The sequence below is a fragment of the Marmota monax genome, unplaced genomic scaffold (genome assembly GCF_021218885.2).
Source record: "Marmota monax isolate L192 unplaced genomic scaffold, Marmota_monax_Labrador192_F-V1.1 WCK01_AAM20220418_F8-fsc00354, whole genome shotgun sequence".
Taxonomy (NCBI): domain Eukaryota; kingdom Metazoa; phylum Chordata; class Mammalia; order Rodentia; family Sciuridae; genus Marmota; species Marmota monax.
The window spans coordinates 294,259-314,500 of record NW_026692876.1 but is presented as its reverse complement, the minus strand read 5'-3'; the positions used below and the strand labels follow the sequence as shown (position 1 = coordinate 314,500).

The 20,242-nt window shown below is 46.7% G+C and overlaps 1 protein-coding gene and 1 long non-coding RNA gene across 10 annotated transcripts in view; one reads left to right on the top strand and one right to left on the bottom strand.

Moving 5' to 3' along the window:
- Positions 1 to 20,242, bottom strand: part of Nbdy (negative regulator of P-body association) — an 82,413-nt gene that overhangs the window by 24,847 nt on the left and 37,324 nt on the right. For 3 of the 9 annotated variants that reach the window (XR_009227271.1, XR_009227273.1, XR_009227272.1), the window contains 2 exons: positions 6,854 to 19,932; positions 6,565 to 6,731 (listed from right to left, as the gene is read on the bottom strand). The exons of 2 other annotated variants lie outside the window; for them this stretch is intronic. The gene's annotated coding sequence lies outside the window, so the exon portion shown is untranslated. Of the gene's footprint in view, positions 1 to 6,564; positions 6,732 to 6,853; positions 19,933 to 20,242 lie in introns of those variants that run through there. 4 more of the 9 variants (XR_009227274.1, XR_009227276.1, XR_009227275.1 and 1 more) reach the window with 4 other exon arrangements.
- LOC124096130 (uncharacterized) lies at positions 2,922 to 11,020 on the top strand. The gene is made up of 3 exons (XR_006852787.2): positions 2,922 to 3,026; positions 9,954 to 10,107; positions 10,900 to 11,020. It is a non-coding gene; the product is annotated as an uncharacterized LOC124096130 (long non-coding RNA).

The following is a 20,242-nucleotide window of genomic DNA, read 5'->3' as shown; positions in this document are numbered from 1 at the left end:
CAGGATATAATAAAAAATGTAAGTTGTGCTACACTGTGTTTGAGGGAAATGGGACAAAGAACAGAAATATCATAATGTCAAAATTAATCCTAATTTATATAAGTAAAAAGAACAAATAAAAAGAAAAACCTGCACAAATAAAAAATAAAATAAAATGCTTAGCATATTTTATGTGTTCAATGATACTTAGATGTTCTTACTTTTTATTCATACCATGAGGTTCATGGTTCCTCGTGGTCACAGCAAACTATTCCTAGCCACAGGATCTTCCCAAACCTCTTATTATTCAAGGCTGTTGTTTAGATTTTAAAAACTTATGCAATTATTTACCTTGATATTCAGCTTTCATGCTGGCTGTACTTTTTATTCACTTTGTATAAGTATCTTACACTGTCTCTGAGCTCACAGAATGAGACCCCTTTCTCCTCTTGGTACAAACTCTCCCCACCTGTGCTCCACTGTTCTGTACTATACGAGAAGCCTTTGGCTGGACTCTTTTCATGGTTTGCATGTGAGGTGCTCCCGAAAATCTCATGTGTGAGACAGTGGAAGAAGGTTTAGAGATGAAATTATTAGGTTACAAGAGCCTTAACCCAGTCAGTGAATTCATCCTCTGATAGGGATTGAATGATATCTGAAGTCAGGTAGAGTGTGGCTGGAGGAGGTGGTTCATTGGGGCTGTGCCTTTTGAGTATATATATTTTGTATCTGGCGATTTTAGTCAGTTTGTGTCTGTCTGTCTCTCTGTCTCTCTGACCACACTCTTCCACCATGATGTTGAGCCTCATCTGGAACCCAGAGGAATGGAGCTAGCTGTCTATGGACTGAGACATCTGAAACCATGAGCCTCAAAATAAAGTTTTCCTCCTTAAAATTGTTCTCATCGGGTCTTTTAGTCATAGCAGTGAAAAAGTTAACTAAAACACTTCTTCCCTCACTTTCAGCTCCAAGGAATTTGCTTCTTAAAAGTTAATGGATCAGGGGCAGGGGCTGTGGATCAGTGATAGCTCACTTGCCTAGCATGTGTGAGGCACTGGATTTGATTCTCAGCACCACATATAAATAAATTTTTTTTAAAAAAAGGTCTATCAACAACTAAAAAATAAATTAAAAATTTTTAAAAAGGTAATGGATCAGGCCAGGTATATGCCTATAATCCTACTGGCTAGGGAGGCTGAGGCAAGAGGATCCTGAGTTCAAAGCCAGCCTCAGCAAAAGTGAGGCACTAAGCAACTCAGTGAGACCCTGTCTCTAAGTAAAATACAAAGTAGGGCTGGGGATGTGGCTCAATCTTGGAATGCCCCTGCGTTAAATTCCCAGTACCCCCTCCCCTAAAAAAGGTAATGAATCAGAGGAGTACAGGAAGTGGAAAGACTGCAGGAGAGAGGAGGGATAGGAAAAGAGAAAAATGGTGGGATAAAAACTGACCAAACTATCCTATGTACATATATGAATATATCAAAGTAAATTTAACCTTTGTTTATCTATAAATACTAATTTTAAAAAAAAACTACAAATAAATAGAAGGAAAACCCAGTAGAGAAAAGGGAACTGGAGAGGGAGGAGGGATAAAAGGGGTAAGTACTAGGGACTGAATTGGAGTAAATTATATTCTATGCTTGTATGAATACGTCAAAATGAACCCCAATATTAAAAAAAAAAGTCATGGAAAAAAGAGCAGCTATATCACAAAAAAAAGAAAAAGGAAAAAATAGTGATTGAAGTACAATATGGAAAAAACAGAGAATGTGTAAGGGAAAAAGAGAGAGAGAGAGAGAGAGAGAGAGAGAGAGAGAGAGAGAGAGAGAGAACCTGTGAAGGAAGGGTGGGGGGATGAATGCTAGAAACCTAGGTCTGTGTCAAAAGGGACCCATACCAAGAGGGGAATCCAGAGTAAATGAAAAATGAGTTAGGTTTGCCCACAAACAGCCTGTTTTGCCTCCAAGGTGCCCAGGCACAGCAGGTCCACACCCCGTCTGAAGGTCCCAAGGACGTCCAGTGACGGGAGATTACAAAGGAAAGGAGAGGAAAACTACGCTGCGGGGCTGGGGGGGGGGGGGGGGCCGCGTAGGAAAAGGGGTGACTGTCATTTGTGGAACCACAGTGCCATCTAGCGGAAACAGTTTCTGAAAACCCCAGGCAGAAGGGACACTTGCTCCAGTAGTCAGGTGGCCTGGGTGGTGTGCAATGGGGTTGTGGGACTGGAGTGAGTGTACTCCAGCCAAGGACAATCTCCCCACCAGGGGTCCAAAGCACAGGGGGAAGCCTGCCTGCCCTCGGGACCTTACCCAGGGGCCTTAGGACCCTGCAAGCAGTAGAGCTGCACCAACCAGCACAGGGGGCGGAGCTGCCTGTGGCGCCATTTTAGGACGGGCCCAGGAGAAGCCGCTGGCCTCTGACTGAGCTGAGTTCTGGCCTTGCGGTCTGGGGTCTTAGGTCAAGAGTTGCAGGTGCTCCTGCCTGAGGTCAGCACACGCTGAGGCCAGGAGGCCCCTTTCCTCGCCGGGAAGATAGCAGTCTGCGGCAGCTATGGAGGGCCGCCCACTGTCAGCCTTTTCTTCCTCCCTGCTCCCTGGTGGAGGAGTCAGGGTGTCCCTTGTGCTTGGAATGAGCTGGGGCAAGTGCCAGCCAGGGCGTAACCGTCCACCTTGGTTCGCGGTGGCCATGGGTTGATGGCAAGTGGCGGTGGTGGATCGCGGCCCTGATTCCTGCACGGAGCTCGGCTGGACTGGGCCCTGGTGCCCAATCGGCTCCACTCATCAGAAACTCATTCCACTTGATGGCGGTAGAGCACTACACTTCTCAAAGTTGATGCCACCTGCCTCTTCCCTCCACTCTCCCCCCGCCCTTTGCGTCTTAAAAAAAAAAAACACAGCAGTCTAAAATGTGGGAATGAGGAATGGAAAGCAAAAAAGGCTCCTATCTGATTCTTACAGAAGATCTGACCCCCGAAAAAAGAAAGCAAAAAAGGGCCACCATGCCCCAACTAGACCTGCAAACTCACAGGATCAACTGACCATGAAGCGGTAGGTTGAGATCTATAGGAATTATAGGAATCTTGTTCCAGCATCCAGGTATTTCTGTGACTTTCTTTCTTGGGACCTCTTGGTTTGGTGTTTTTTTTAATTGGTTCTTTTAGTTATACATGAGAGGAGAATCCTTTTCGACATAATTATGCAAGCATGGACTATATTTTGTTCTAATGCAAACTCCAGTACCTCTCCTTTTCCTTCCCTCTCCCTACCCCCTTCTCCCTTATTTCTCCCTTCCTTCTATTAATCTTTCTCCCATTTACCCAGTTCATGTTTTTGGTTTATTGTTGGTTTTTGTTTGTTTGTTTTAAGTTGTCGTTAGACCTTTATTTATTTTTATGTGGTGCTGAGAATCGAACCCAGTGCCTCACACATACAAGGCAAGCACTCTACCACTGAGCCACAACCCCAGCCACTTTAGTTCATTCATTGGGTATTTTGTTTTGTTTTGTTTTTTGCTGGGGATTGAACCCAGGGCCTTGTGCTTGTGGGGCAAGCACTCTACCAACTGAGCTATATCCCCAGCCTCCAGTTCATGTTTTCTAAATTAATTTTTTTGTGGATGTATACATTGCAAGATTCATTGTGTACTCATGTGTATGTTGGAAAGTTATGTCAGATTCATTCTACTGTCTTTCCTTTTCCCATTCCCCTCCCTTCCCTTCATTTCCCTTTGTCTACTCCACTGAACAAATCCCCCCCTTTTATTGTGGGTTAACTTCCACATATCAGCAAAAATATTCAACCTTTGCTTTGGGAGAATTAGCTTATTTCACTTAGCATGATAGTTTCCAGATCCACACATTTACTGTCATAAGTCAAAAAGTCATTCTTCTTTATGGCTGAGTAATATTCCATTGTGTATATGTACCACGTTTCCTTTATTCATTCATCTGCTGAAGGGCACCTAGGTTGGCTCCATAGCTTAGCTATTGATTGAGAACTGTGCTGCTATAAATATTGAGGTGGCTGTGTCACTGTAGTATGCTGATTTTAAATCCTTTGGATATATAACAAGGAGTGGGATAGCTGGGTCAAATAGTAGTTCCATTCCTAATTTTTTGAGGAATCTCCATACTGCTTTCCAGAGTGGTTGCACCAATTTGCAGTCCCATGAGCAATATATGAGTGTACACTTTTTTCCCTACATCCTTGCCAACATTTATTATTACTTGTATTCTTGATAACATGCCATTCTGACTGGAGTGAGATGAAATCTCAGTGCAGTTTTAATTTGTACTTCTCTAATTGCTAGAGGTATTGAACATGTTTTCATATATTTGTTGACCACTCGTGTTTCTTCTTTTGAGAAGTGTCTACCTAGTTTCTTTGCCCATTTATTGATTGGATTATCGTGCGCTTTTTTTTTTGGTCTTAGGTTTTTGAGGTTTTTTTATATCTTGGATATTAGCCACCCTATCTGATGTACGGGTGGCAAAGATTTTTATTTTACTTCTTACATTTTGGGGTCTTGTTAAGGAAGTCAGCTTCTGAGCCGATATACTGGAGTGTTGGGCCTACATTTTCTTCTAGCATACACAAGTTTCCTGGTCTAATTCCTAGGTCTTTGGTCTACTGTGAATTGCTTAGTTCTTCCAAGAAGGAAAAGGGAGCTGGGCAAAGTGGTACATGCCTGTAATCCCAGCAGAACCTAAAGGCTGAGGCAGGATCAAAGCCAGCCTCAGCAAGGCCCTAAAAAATTTTAGCAAGGCCCTAAAAACTTCAGTGAGACCCTGTGTCTAAATAAAATATTTAAAAGGGCTGGGGATGTGTCTCAGTGATTAAGCACCTTTGGGTTCAATCCCTGGTACCAAAAAATTAAGAAGGAAAAGAAAAAGGACTTGTCCTGAGGATCACTGTTACTCTACTCCAGAATTAAAATGGTAAGCTGGCTCCACATACCAAGTCCTTGTCACAGAGCTGCCAGACTCATCATTTTTTCTGAAGCCCTGGGTTTCTTGACCAAGGTCTAAGGAGAGGCCATACCACCTTCAGATGGCTCAAACAACGCAGCCAGGAAAGGCCAGGGCAGCCTGCAGTCACAGAATAAGAAGCAGGAGTTCCCTGGCAGGAGGTACCTAGCAACTCACTCCAATCTGACTCTGGGGAAGCTAGCCTGGCTTTTAACAGGGGACATGCAGAAGGCTACAAAACACATCAGAGGCTCATGGCCTCTCAGCAGAGGACTCAGTTTGTCCTTACCAACAATAGGAGAGGTTGGAGGGTTGCTGTTTAAGCAGGACTACAGACTACACTTTATTTTAACACCTGCTCCTTGGACCTGGGTGATAACTTCTTTCTTCCATTTGTCAAAAGAGGCCAGAATTGCCCCACAGTTGTTAAGTCTTGGAGCAGAGAATGGTTGACCTTTTTTGTTGTTTAGTTGTAGATGGACAAAATACCTTAATTTTATTTATTTTTATATGGTGTTGAGGATTGAACCCAGTGCCTCACACGTGCTAGGCAAGTACTCTACCACCGAACCACAACCCTAGCCCTTGACTGACCTTTTCTAGACACCATATAGGAGTTGGGAGTGTGTTTCTACCCTGTTGTGTGTGTGAGAGAGAGAGAAATGTGTGTGTGTACCAGAAGGGGATCACACAGTACCTGGGCTTCTTGCTCCAATGTTCCTTAGATGTGTGGGCCAGTCTGTGGAAGGGGCAGCCCATATATTGCAGATGTATCTGTGTATGTGTGTATGTGTGTGTGCCTGCTAGTCTGAATGGGAGCATGGATGTGGAAATTGCAGAATCTGTGTATAAGTACTCACTGACTTCCATACTGATGTGTACACAAGATTGGAGGGGAAGAAAAAGCCAAGGAGCATACTTTGAAGTGGTACCTCCTGGACTGACTGAAACTTTCAAGTTTCCATTGGGAGAAGACTCAAGAAAGGAAATCCTTGATGTCTGTTTCCTGGCTGTGCGTCCAGATCCTATCTCATTCACAAGTAACATGTGCATGAATTTTCAAGACTAGAGGGATGCTTCTGGTGACCCTCAACCCTGCTGGATTTCAAGACAGGGAGTATCCCACATTGTCTCCTGCTGGGAAGGTACATTACTCTATAACTAACAAGGAGAGGAAGGACACTTTCCTTCTTCCACAGAACACTGGCCCTGGACTGCCTAGCAGGAGGAAGTGAAAGGCAACACAAAGCAGAAGCAGTGACATGAGAGGAGGAAAGCTAGGAGAAGAATGAGAACCCTCACTCCATCTCGGGTGTTTTCAAGGATCTAGGTCAGAAACTCTTCAGAAGGTGGTAACCAATACATGGAGGCAGGGCGACACAAGCAGCCTCCTTCCCAGGGAAAGAAAATACCACTGGCAATGCTTTTGTTGATGGATGTCCAGTGAGTGTACCTATAGAACTTTCCTGGTGCAAGGAGAGAGTGACCCTCCCCAACCCCCATCTGCATCCCCACCACCACACACACACACACACACACACACACACACACACACACATACATCTTCCCAAGGACCAAGATAGGTGCAGAAACCAGGAACACAGTGGACACAAAATGGATAAAATCAGATGAGGCTAGGGCAACTTGATCTGTGTGCATGGTACTCAAGGCAAGAAAGAAGAGGGGATAGCTCTTCACTCCCCCAGTCCACAAGGGTCATTATGATTTCCAATGAAGTCATTTCATTCTCTGTCTGATCCTCCTGCTTCCTTTCAAGGTCCCCTTCCTGTCAGAACAACAAAGAAACAATTGAAAAACAAGAAAAGACAAGCAAAAATGGAAAGCCAGGGGAGGAACAGGTGAAAAACAAAAACAGAATTATAGTAAGGCAGAAGTCAACTAGAATACCTTAAGTAACAAATGCATAGGTGTCCCACTGAGTGGCATCCCCTATCCTCACAGGGAAGAGAGCCACCAACCAAGGCTGTCTTCTCAGCAAAACAGGACCAGGGTGTGAACCTTGTGCAGATAGAGACCTGTTGCTCCACTGATGCTGCTGCTTCCTCCACACAGTCCCCCTGGCTGAAGTGGGAAGGCAGAAAGGAACAAGGGAGGAGGGGGATGGGGAAACACAGGGAACTGACAAGTCAGTCGAGGGCTCCAGCCCACCAAGCCTCACTGTGGGTCGCCTGAGTGTGAATGTGGGTGCATGCATGCACAGACCTGCTCCCCTCAGATTAAATGGGGGATGCATGTAACTGAGGACATAGGTAAGCTCAGCTGTCCTCAAGGGTGAAAAGTGAGTGCATGCAACTCAATGAGAAAAAAAGATGACCTGTGACACTGAGAGGGGGCATCTCACCACCTATGTCCACCTCCCTGCATTTCTTTCTCCTCAGCTTTTCTCTAAGCAAGTGCAGTAGGAGACCTTATGATTACTACAGAGAAGGACAAGATCCACAGTAGGTGAGGGGTGACAGGACAGTAGATGGAGGTGGCTCCTGTTCTCAGGTGCATTTGCTGCTGGCTTTTGGTTTCTTCTCCACATATTTAAATGTTGTTCTACTTTCAGCAACATCTTAGAGTAGAAGCATAGACAAAAGCTTAAATCCATACTTAAACAGGTCCACAGGATGATATTCCAGGGCACTATGATATTCTGGGAGGTCAATTCATTGCCCTAGAGATTGGTGCATTCCCACTATGGCCTACACCTCCAGAAATACAGGAGACATCTGGCATACTGGAATATGTGTACCAGGCACACTTCTCTCCATGCAGTGTCAAAGGGAGCCTTAAAGAACTCTCGCAGCAAAGTGATCACTGTTTGGCATCCAAACCAGCCCTGCATAAAGGCCCTGCTACTTAAACTGGCCTGTCTCCATGGAAACCTTTCAACTGATGGTCTAACACACAAACACACACACAAAGGCACACATGCACACTTGCACTAAAAGATCGCCCTCCTGCCCATTCCCACCCTGCTACCTTCTACCTCCATGTCTGACTTATCAGGAGGCCCAAGAGCTCAGATTCAGAGGGGAAATATCTATGTATAGGGATTATTCATGGGCCTTCTCACTCCCACACTTTCACTTAGGGCAAGCCACTTCCAACATCCATCCTCTAACCTTCCCTCTCCCACAACCTCATCCCCACCCTAAGGGATTAAACACCAACTGGACCTAGAACCCCTTAACTTGATACAAGCACTGCTCTTGGTGTAGTACTGAAGCCTGCCAGCCTGGCTTACCTATGCCTGCACCAGGGACATCTAGATCCCAACCAGTGGGTCAATGCATTGTATGAAACACCAGTAGCGTTCCATAGAAAGGCACTCGTGAAACATCTCAGGTTGGGCACAAAAACCTGGGGCACAGAGAGTACAGAGGAGTCCTGTGAGGAAGGTGGCCTGAGGAGATGAGGTACCCTTTCTATCTCCCAGTCCTATCAGGTTCTTTAGCAGGTATCTTTAACCTGATCCTTTGCAGTGGATCCTTGGCTCCTTGGTCACAAGGGACTTGGCTACCAAGGGAGAAGTGAAATGCATAACAACAGGATGCCCTGGTTCCTGCTCTGGTGAGACAAGCACATGTCTAGGGAAATGTGGAATGTGCATCCCCACCCCCTTCCCAAGTCAATAGAAGGCAGATTGGGCAATGCACGGAGAAAAAGTAGGTCTGTGTCCACAGGGACAAAAACCAAGAGGTGAATCCAGAGAAAAGGAAGAAGCAGAGAGCCAGATATGCCGGGAAAGGGACCAAGAAAGGAAGGTCTACAGCCTGACTTAAGGTACCATGGGCATCCTCTCTGGTGTTTTCAGATAACAAAAGGAGGAAATGGAAGCCTAGGTGGGGGTGGGGAAAAGTGACTGTTATTTGTGGAACCACAGTGACATCTAGCGGAAATAGTTTCTGAAAAACCCAGGCAGAAGGGACACTTGCTTTGTGCCAGCAGCCTGGCACCAGGGTGGTGTGGTATGGGGATGTAAGAGCAAGGACGGGCTGGGAAAAGCGTACTCTGGCCAAGGAAGGGTCTCCCCCGGCCAGGGGTCCAAAACACAGGGGGAAGCCTGCCTGCCCTCAGGACCCTACCCAGGGAAAGCAGCCCGTCCAGGGGCCCTGGGACCCTCCGGGCAGTAGAGCTGCACCAACCAGCACAGGGGGCGGAGCTGCCTGTGGCGCCATTTTAGGATGGGCCAGGAGAAGCCGCTGGCCTCTGACTGAGCTGAGTTCTGGCCTTGCGGTCTGGGGTCTTAGGTCAAGAGTTGCAGGTGCTCCTGCCTGAGGTCAGCACACGCTGAGGCCAGGAGGCCCCTTTCCTTGCCGGGAAGATAGCAGTCTGTGGCAGCTATGGAGGGCCGCCCACTGTCAGCCTTTTCTTCCTCCCTGCTCCCTGGTGGAGGAGTCAGGGTGTCCCTTGTGCTTGGAATGAGCTGGGGCAAGTGCCAGCCAGGGCGTAACCGTCCACCTTGGTTCGCGGTGGCCATGGGTTGATGGCAAGTGGCGGTGGTGGATCGCGGCCCTGATTCCTGCACGGAGCTGGACTGGACTGGGCCCTGGTGCCCAATCGGCTCCACTCATCAGAAACTCATTCCACTTGATGGCGATAGAGCACTACACTTCTCAAAGTTGCTGCCACTTGCCTCTCCACTCCACTCTCCCCCCGCCCTTTGCGTCTTAAAAAAAACACAGCAGTCTAAAATGTGGGAAAGTGGAATGGAAAGCAAAAAAGAGGCTACCATGCCCCAACTGGACCTGCAAACTCACAGGACCAACTGAAGAAGAACCAGGAGGTGCAGAGGCCTCAGAAATCCTGTTCCAGTGATCAGGCATTCTTTTGCCTTCCCCACTTCCTGCTCTGGCAAGAAGGAACAGGGAAAGGACTTGTCCTGAGGATCACTGTGACTCCTCTCCAGTATCTGTATCCTAGGCTGGCTCCTCACACCAGGTGCTGGTCACAAACCAGAGGCAGATTCATGTGTTTTTTTTTTTTCCTGAAACCCCAGGCTTCTTGACCAAGGCCTAGGGAGAGGCCACAAACACCTTCAAATGGCCCAAGCAAAGCAGCCAGGAAAAGCCAGGCAACTTCCAACCACAGGTTGGGAGGCAGAAGCTTCCTGGGGAAGAGGCACCTAGCAACACAATCCAGTCTGACTCCTGGTAAGCTGGTCTGGCTTCACAGGGGACCTGCAGAAGGCCAAAGAACACATCAGAAGCTCCTGGCCTCTCAACAGAGGAACTCCCTGGGTCCTTAATGTCAGTAGAAGAGGTTGGGAGGGGAACAGTTTACCCAGGAATACAGAGTATGCTCCACTTTCACACCTGCTCTTTGGGCCTAAGTGATAGCTTCCTTCCTTTAATTTGAAAGAGGAAGCCAGAGTTGCCCCCATGATTTACTTGGTTGATAAGGCTTGGAGAAGAGAAGCCTAACAAGGCTTGAAGAAGAGAAGTTCTGACCTTTTCTGATACCAGATTAGTGAGTGATGTGGAGTGTGTGTCTACTCTGTTGTAGGGTGGTAAGAGAGGGAAAGGGAAAAGTGGACACAGGCAAAGGATGACCTAAGCCTTAGGCTTCTGTGTCTTTGGGTATATACATAAGTAGTGATAGTCAAGTCTGCGGGAAGGGGAGTAAAAGTGTGTCCTGGTATATTGGTAGGTGTCCATATCTCTGGGTACTTGCCTGTGTGAATGGGACTGTTCATGTTGAAATGGCAGAGACAGTTTATAGGCACACATTGAATACCATGCTGTTGTGGAATTGGAGGGGAAGATAAGGTCACAGGGGACACCTTGAAGTGGTGTCTCCTAGCCCAACTTTGAAACTTTCCAGCTTCCATGGGGAGAAGACTTGCAAGTAGAGAAAAGTCTTGAGGTCTTTTGCTGATCATACATCCGATGACCTATTTGTTCACAAGTAACATGCAGATGGATTTTTTTTTTTTTTTTTTGCAGGACTAAAGGAACACTACTGGTGACCCTCAACCCTGATCAATTTCAATAAAGGATGTAGTGTCTCCCAAGGACCCATGCTAGGATAGTGCATCTACCCCTAACCAACAAGCAGAGGAAGGAAGGACACTTGCCTTTTTCCAGAGAACACTATACCTCGCCTGGTTAGCAGTAGAAAGTGAAAGGCAATGCAAAGAAGGTGGATGTCATGAGAAGGGGAAGAGGATGGGGAAAATGAGCACCCACATTCCTCCTAGGGTGTTTTGAAGGATCTTGAGCCTGAAATCTTCATAGGGTGGTAACCAACACATGGAGTGGCAGGGTGACACAGTGGCCTACTTCCTAAGGAAAGAACACCCCCCCCCCCAGAATGCTCTTGTCAATGGAATGCACCATGAATGGGCCTGTAGGAACTTGCAGTGGCAAAGGCTAAATATGAACCATGACTTGGCTATGTCATCAGCACATTCCAACTGGCCAGAGGTCCAGAAAATGACTCTCCCCACCCGACCTGCATCTTCCCCCATCCTCTTCCCCAAGACCGTAGTGTACTGGGAACACAAGTGGGCATGAAATGGGGATGAACCAGATACAAGGGAGATGAGATCTTCATGGATAGTACCCAAGGCTAGGTAGAAGCGGGGATGGCCCCTCTCTCCCTCAATCAACAAGAGTCATTATGATTTGCAATGAAATCATTCTATTCTTTGTCCTTGTCCTCCTGCTTCCTCCCAACACACCCTGCCAGAACCTGATTTCCACAAAGTAAGAATGAAGAACAGGTAGTGACTCTCAGTAATGGAAAGCCATGGGAGGAACAAGTGGAAAATGAACAGAGAATTGTAGTGAAGCAGAAGGTAGGAGAGTGAACCAGAATAATTTGAATAGCAAGTGGACTTGTGGTTCATGGAGTGGCATCCACTATCCTCACAGGAAAAGAGTACCACCAGACAGGATTGCATTTTTACCCCCTGGAGACCATGGTATAAGCCTTGTCCAGCCAGAGGTCTCTTGTGCGATGATGGCACTGCCTCCTCCTTGTCCCACAGGCTAAACTGGGAAAACAGGCAGACAGTGTCAAGTGAGGGGGGCAACAGAGGGAACAGTCAAATCGAGTGGTCCAGCCCACTGAGCCTGGCTTGGGGATCGCCTGTGTATGAGTGTGGGTGTGTGGGTGCACAGACCTGCTCACCTCAGCTTAAATACGGATGCATGTAACTGAAGACTTAGACAAGCTCAGCTATCTCCAAGAGTGAGAAGTGAGTGCAGCTCAATGTGAAGGAAAAAAAAAAAAAAAAGATGACCTGTGACAAAGAGGGAGCATTCTACCACCTGAAAGTCCACCTCCCTGCATTTCTTTCTCCCCAGCTTTAAGCAGGTGCAATAGATGACCTTATGATTGCTACACAACTTCAAAGTAGTTGAAAGGTAACAGGAGAGTGGATAGAGGTGGTTCCTGTTCACATATGCATTCTTTGCTTTTGGTTTCTTCTACCCATATTTAAATGTTGCTCTATTTCCAGCATCATATTAGAGTGGAAGGATGGACAAGTGGTTGAATCCACACTTGGGAGTATCCCCATTGCACTGTGTTGATCTGGAATGTCAAGCTTACTTTGGCAAGAGATGGCTGCATTCCCACTGTGGTCTACACCTCTGGAAAGAGAGCAGACATTTGGCACATGGGAGAATGATGCACCAGGCCTACTACTCTCCAGGCAACAAGCATTGAAGTTAGGCTAAGGAACCTTCACAATAAGGTAACCAGGACATATCTTTCAAACCAGCCCTTCATATAGGTCCTGCTACTTGAGGTGGCCTATCTGCATGGAAAATTTCAAATGGTGGTCTAACTTCTCTACATGCACACCCACATACAGAGAATCACAAGAAATATACTTGAACAAACATACCTGCCCCCCTTGCCCATTCCCGCCCTGCTACCTACCACCTCCACTTCTCACTTAATATCCAAGGTGAATAATCAGAATGCACCAGAGCTCTGGTTCAAAGTGCACAGGTCTGTGTATAGGCATAATTCACAGGCCTTCTACCCCACCCCCTCAGCATCTCTGAAGGCACAGGACTTCCTGCATTCAGCTTCCCACCACCCCTCTGCCAGAATCTAAACTCCACCTGAAGATAAAATATTCAGGGTATCTAGAACTACTGAGCATGGAACAGGCACCTACTTCTGGTGTGGAATAGAAGTCTGCCAGCCTGTCTACCCATGCCTCTGTCAAGGAACACCTAAATCCCAACCAGTGAGCCAATGAAGTATGCTGAGCACAGTGGAGGCCTTCCAAGGAGAGGCCCCCATGAAACCCATCTCAGAGAGATCACCTTCCCCCTGACACAAAGGAGTGCCTTGGATTCTGAGGGAGGTGCCATGACCTCCTTGTCCTGCCAGGTTCTCTGGCATGTTATAACCACTTCAGCTGTCCTTCTTGGATCTGACAGTTCTGGCCCCCCAACCTGTGCCCCTGTGGCCACAAAGAAGTTTCCTACCCAAGGAAAAGCGAGTTGCACACAAACAAGAGACCCAAGTTCCTGTCCCAGAGGGACATGCAGCTCCAAGGGGAATGTTTATGTCCTCCTCTGCCCTGAGAATGGTGGTTGGGTGTATGAAGGAAGGCCATTGGAGGGAGTTAGGTGATGCACACTGGGTCAGGCAGTCTGTGTCCACAAGAACCCATACCAATCGGTGAATTCAAAGGTAAAAAAGGAGAGCCTGGTCTGCCCCCAGAGTGGCCAAGTAGGCAGGTCCACAGCCTATCTGAAGGTGATATGGGTATCCTATGTCTGGTGCTTTTCAGAACACAAAGGGAGGGAGACAGTGCAGGCTGGGGTGGGGTAAGTAGTGACTATCATTTGTGGAACCGCAGGTCCAACCAGGAGAAATGGTTTCTGAAAAGCCCAGGCACAAGGGACATTTACCTTGAGCCAGCCGCCAGGCACCAGGGTGGTATGGGATGGGGGTGTGAGAGCAAGGACAGGCTGAGAAGAACAGATGCTGGTCAAGCAAGGGTCTCCCCATCAGGAGTCAAAAGCACAGGGGGAAGCCTGCCTGCCCTCAGGACCCTACCCAGGGAAAGCAGCAGGTCCAGGGGCCCTGGAACCCTGCAGGCAGCAGCACTGCACCAACCAGCCCAGGGCGCCTTTTTGGGGCGGGCCCAGGAGAAGCTGCTGGCTGCTGACTGAGCTCGGTGGCCTTGGGATCTGGGGTCTGTGTGAGGAATTACAGGTGCCCCTGCTGGAGGCCGCCACGATGCTGAGGCCGGGAGACCCCTTTCCTTGCTGGGTACACAGCAACCTGGAGGTTTGGGGGACCACATGGTTTACGCTAAGCTGTCCCTGGCCACTGCCTGTAGCAACTATGGTGGGCCTTCCACTGCCAACCTTTTCTTCCTTTGTGTTCCCTGGCGGAGGAGCCAGGTGCCCTTACTCCTCTGAATGAGCACAGGGCAAGTGCCAGCCAGGGCATAATCATCCATTTTCGCTTACAGTTCCTGTCTCCTGCGTGTTGCTGATTTCCACCCGGCTCTGCTGCCTTGTGGCTCAGCTCACCAGAAACATATTCCACTTGATGGCAGTATAGCTCCATAAAGCTCAACTATAATGCTACCTGGTGCTGTAGCAAGCTCCCCCACCCTTTGGGTCTTGAAAAACAAAATCTAAAAACTGAAGGATAGAAACAGAAAACAAGAAAATAGCCACCTTACTTCCACTCTGATCCACGAACTCACAGGACCAACTGCTCAAGAACCAAGGGCTGGACAACCTGTAGGAATCTACTTTCCTGGCAGCCTTTCTTCCTTCTTCCCCCAGCAGGGGCACCTGTAATTCCTCATACAACATCCTCTCCAGTTGACTTAACTAGGGAAGGGACACATCCTGGGGCTCACTGTATCTCCATTCCAGGATTCAAATCCCAGGCTGGCTCCACAGAAGACCAGGTCCTGATCAGAGTGCTACCTGGCTCATGGTTTTCCTGCAGCCCTGGGTTTCTTGACCAAGGCTTGGGGATTCAGATAGAGGCCACACTAAAGCCAGAATTAAAGACAGGCAGTCAGTATAGATAAGAAATCTGAGGCCAACTTGGGTCTGGGAAGTAGGAGACCAACCCAGAGGAATTGAAATGTTAATGCCTTCAGAGCCCTCCCTCCACCCTTAAGAGATAACCTGCCCCTCCTCCAACCTGTTGCTAAGGTAATCTGTCCCATAAATTGTCCCTCCCTACAGGAAGTTATAAAAGTTATTAGTTAATGTCTCCTGGGCTGCTTCCTGCCTGAATCACTCCATTTGGCCCTTAGCCATGCCCATCTGCTTCTCACCTTTTGGCTACCCCACTGGCATCACCTGGGCCTTGTCAGGTATCACAGGAAGGAGAGAGAGAATGGGGAAGAAGGCAGAAGAACAAAGAAAGTCTAGATGTATAAAGGGGGCAGGATGCCCTCACTTCTTGGGATACTAGGATACCAGCTATTCCCTCCCTTCTCCCTCCAGGGAGAAGTCTGTGTTACTCCTTTTTAAATAAACCCTGCTTTATATGCTTGCCTCAGCCTGCTTCTCTAATGTTCAAACTTCAACATGTGAGGAAGCAGAACTCATCACCAATAACCAGTGGTAGCAACACCACCTTGGGCTAGCCCAGCCAAAGCAGCCAGGAAAGGCCACTGCAAACTCCAGCCACAGGTTGGGAGGAGCAGCTTCCCCAGAATGCACTTGCCAACTCACTCCAGTCTTACTCCTGGCAGGCTGACCTGGCATCACTAGGGGACCTGCAAAAGGCCAAAAAACACATCTCCTGAGAGGCTCATGGCCTGAGTATTCTCCTATCTTTACTGCCAGTGGGAGAGGTTAGTGTGGGAGGGCTGTTTACCCAGGACTACAAAGTATACCCCACTTTCATACCTGTTCCTTGGGCCTAGGTGATAGCTCCCTTCTTTCATTCGTAAGAAGAGGCCAGAATTTCTCCATGGATTACCTGGTTGTTAAGGCTTAGAGCAGAAACTGGTAGTCTTTTTCTCAGATAACAGATAGTGATAGGGAACAGACAGACATGAGTATAAGGGAATAATTCAATAAAATGGGCCCACTGTGCTGATCCCCGCATGCTTTCTTTGCCAAGAAGAAATTTAACTGCAGTTCTGCCTGGCTTAAGTAGACAGACATGTCACATTCCTCAGCAAACTACCTACTGTCTTTTTTTTTTTTTTTTTGGTGGTGGTGGTACTGGGGATTAGTGTTTGCAGGCCAGAACTCTACCAGCTGAGCTATATCCCTAGCCCTTACTACCTACTATCTTCAGGAAAAATGCAGGCCTAAAATAATATGGATAAGAGACTTTTAAGAACAGGTTCCAATTAGAACTGATCAGTATGGACAAAATGACCTAGAGTTGTCATGTGCAATAGAGGACTTTACTGCTGTCAATCAAAAGTCAAGAGGTGGGGGCTGGGGATATAGCTCAGTTGGTAGAGTGCTTGTCTTGCATGCACAAGGCCCTGGGTTCAATCCCCAGCACCAAAAAAAAAAAAAGAAAGAAAGAAAGAAAAAAGAAAAAAAAGTCAAGAGGTGGACCTGGGCAGGACTCTGGAAACTTCTCTGAGATACCAAATAAAATAGGAATACAGGAGAGGCACACATTCCCTCTCCTCTCTGAGAGAACCACTCTCTCCCTTGAGAATGCCCCCTTTTCTCCTTTCCCATCCCTTCTAATAATCTTACCATGTTACTCTGAGTGACGTCTGAAATTTTTCTGACTTAATCACAAGAGTCAGGGTTTGAGGAAGGGCTTTTGGATGGCCTCAGTTTCCCAGAAGGCACCAGCCCTGTAACAACGGGAGGTGGGATTGTGTGTCTGTGTGTGTGTGTACGTGTGTGTATGTGTGTGTATGTGCATGTGAAGGGGGTGACCCGGAGCCCTGAGCTTCTGTGCTTCAGTATATCTTTGGATGTGTGTACCAGTGTGGATAATGGAGTCTACGGGGGACCCACGTGCATGCAAGTGTATATGTGGGTATCTGTGTGGGTGCCTCTGCCTGTCTAAGTGGGAGCATTCATGTGAAGATGGTGGAGATACAGTGCAGGTACACACAGAATTCCATCCTGTTGTGTACATAGGATTGGAAGGGAGGAAAGGCAACAGAGCACACCTTGAAGTGATGCATCCTGGACTAACTTTGCAACTTTTCAGATTCTGTGGGGAAAAGACTTACAAGGAGAAAAAAGCCTTTAAGTCTTTTGCTGGAAATGTGCCCAGGGAGGGTTCTATTTGTTCACAAGTAACATGTGCATGTTTTTGTTTATCTGTTTGATTGTTTGCAGGACAGAAGAGACTCTTCTGGGGATCTTCAGCCATACTTTATTTCAAGAAGGTAGAATGTCCCCCCATGACCTCATGCTAGGATGGTGAATGCCCCCATAACCAACAAGCAGTGGATGGACACTTGCCTTCCTTCACAGAACACTGGCCCTGGACTGACTATCAGTAGAAAGTGAAAAACAAGGAAGAAGAGGGATGGCATAAAAGGAAAACTATGATGAGGAGGAGAATGAGCATACTTATTCCACCCAGGTATTTTCTTTTTTTCATTTTAAAAAATTGCAAATAAAAAGTTTAATTTCATAAACTGAGTTGATCATTTATAAATACACTAAAGGATAGTCCACTCAAATTTAGATTAAGTATACATACAGTATTTCCATAAAATGACTTTTCTAAAAGGTCATAGGCAAATGAGTGATTTATCTCACCCAAAATACTTAAAGATTTGAAATGAGAAAAAAAGGAATCCTTTTTTAGATATTAAAGCAAAAACTTTGAAGACATATTGTTAAAAGAATCTGACAACTGATATTTCAATCTGATGTCCTTGGGAATTTAAAATACCACAGAGATGACTGAATCTTCCCTATTGTTTAAAAAAAAAATCTAAAAGCCTAAGGCTAGCTTCACCCCTGTAAAGTGCCAGATGACACCCCCAAGTACTGTGTTAATCAGCTGCCTCCTTGGCTGTGATTTCAGCACCTTGGGGTGGGTCAGTGGACAATAGCAAGAGCTCCACTGTGTAGGAATCCTCAATCAAAGGCATGGAAACCTGATCAACAGGCCCTCTGTTGCATACTTGTCATGTTCTTCCCTGGCTAAATCCTCAGTGTGGATACACACCTGGCTCCAATCTCAAGAAACTCAGGATAGATAGTCAGGGATCTTTGAATAAAGATCAAAGTAACCTGTGACTTATCCCAGTAACCCTGAAGGAAAAGACCTGAAATAGGAATGTTCCCGTGACCATGTAACCACAACTGGATATTCCATGACTCACCAAAATACAGTTGTTTTCAAACACATTGTATCATAAACAGCGTCTATTATATTCTCTTCACCTCTTTTTTTTAGTTGTAGTTGGACACAATATCTTTGTTTTATTTATTTATTTTTATATGGTGCTGAGGATTGAACCCAGGGCCTCGCACGTGCTAGGCGAGCGCTCTACCCCTGAGCCACAACCCCAGCCCCTCTCTTCACTTCTTGACATAGTTTTAGAGCCTGCAGTTAAAAACTGCTCAGTCAGGATGACTTAACCTCCACTTCCTATTTATAGATTTCATTTGACAGCCACAAAAGCTGTTTTGTTGCAATTAAAGTAATATTTAACTAAAATACAGTACCTGATTTGTGGTTTTCACATAATTGAATAAAAATCCTAAAGGATATGGGCTGGGTTGTGGCTCAGAGGTAGAGCACTTGCCTAGCATATGTGAGGCACTGGGTTCAATCCTCAGTACCACATAAAAATAAAGATATTGTGTTCACCTATTAACTAACAAATAAATATTTTTTAAAATAAAAAGCCTAAAAGATAAAATTGTTTACATCTTATCTCCATTCTAGTGAAACAAATTACTGACTCCTAACTTTTAAAAAAAGTTGCAGTTATGAATTAAAACCTGATCATCCCGTTGGGGCTGGGGTTGTGGTTCAAGTGGTAGAGTGCTTGCCTAGCATGCATGAGGCACTGGTTTCAATCCTCGGCACCACATAAAAATAAAATAAAGATATTGTGTCCACCTACAACTAAAAAATAAATATTAAAAAACCCCTGATCATTCCATTTCATAATTGATCAGTTAGGCTGCTTCTAGTGGACTTTCAAACACAGTGTGACCTGGCCTGATGAAGAGTAAGACACATATGCATTACAGTGTGAGCAGACAAGTGGCCCCAGACACTGCCCTCATGTACCACATAGCCCTGTTGGGTGCCACCCAGGGTATTTTCATGGATCTAGTCCAGGAACCCTTCACAAGACCGTAACCAACATACGGAGTGACAAGTGCTCACAATGCTAGGAAAAGAACTCACCACCCAGAATGCTGCCCCATGAGTGTGCATGTAGGACTTTTCCAGGGCAAAGGCAGATTATGACCCATAAGTTAGTTATGTCATCAGTCCATTCTAACCAGCCAGAGGGCCAGAGAGTAACCCTACCAACTCCTCACCCCCATCCTCCCACCACCTGTTCCCCAGGACCAAAGCAAGAGTCTACCCCAGGAACATAAGTGTGCAAGAAATGGGGACAAACTTGGCACAAGGAAAATGGAGATCCTCGCTGATGGTGCTCAAGTCAAGAAAACTGAAGAGCCCTCCCTCTCCAGTGCACAAGAGTCATCATGATTTCCACAGAAGTCATTCTGTTGTCTTTCTGATCCTCCTGCTTCCTCTCAAGGCCTCCTTCCTACCAGAACCCAATCTCCACAAAGCAACAACTGGAAAACCAGAAGTGACAGGAAGAGAACAGATGGAAAATGAGAGAATTATATTGAAGCAGAAGGCAAGAGAGTGAACCAAAATACCTTGAATCTCCAATGCACAGGTGTCCCACTGAGTGGTATCCCCTGTCCTCCCAGGGAAGAGAGCCACCAGCCAAGGCTGTCTTCTCAGCAAAACAGGACCAGGGTGTGAACCTTGTGCAGATAGAGACCTGTTGCTCCACTGATGCTGCTGCTTCCTCCACACAGTCCCCCTGGCTGAAGTGGGAAGGCAGAAAGGAACAAGGGAGGAGGGGGATGGGGAAACACAGGGAACTGACAAGTCAGTCGAGGGCTCCAGCCCACCAAGCCTCACTGTGGGTCGCCTGAGTGTGAATGTGGGTGCATGCATGCACAGACCTGCTCCCCTCAGATTAAATGGGGGATGCATGTAACTGAGGACATAGGTAAGCTCAGCTGTCCTCAAGGGTGAAAAGTGAGTGCATGCAACTCAATGAGAAAAAAAGATGACCTGTGACACTGAGAGGGGGCATCTCACCACCTATGTCCACCTCCCTGCATTTCTTTC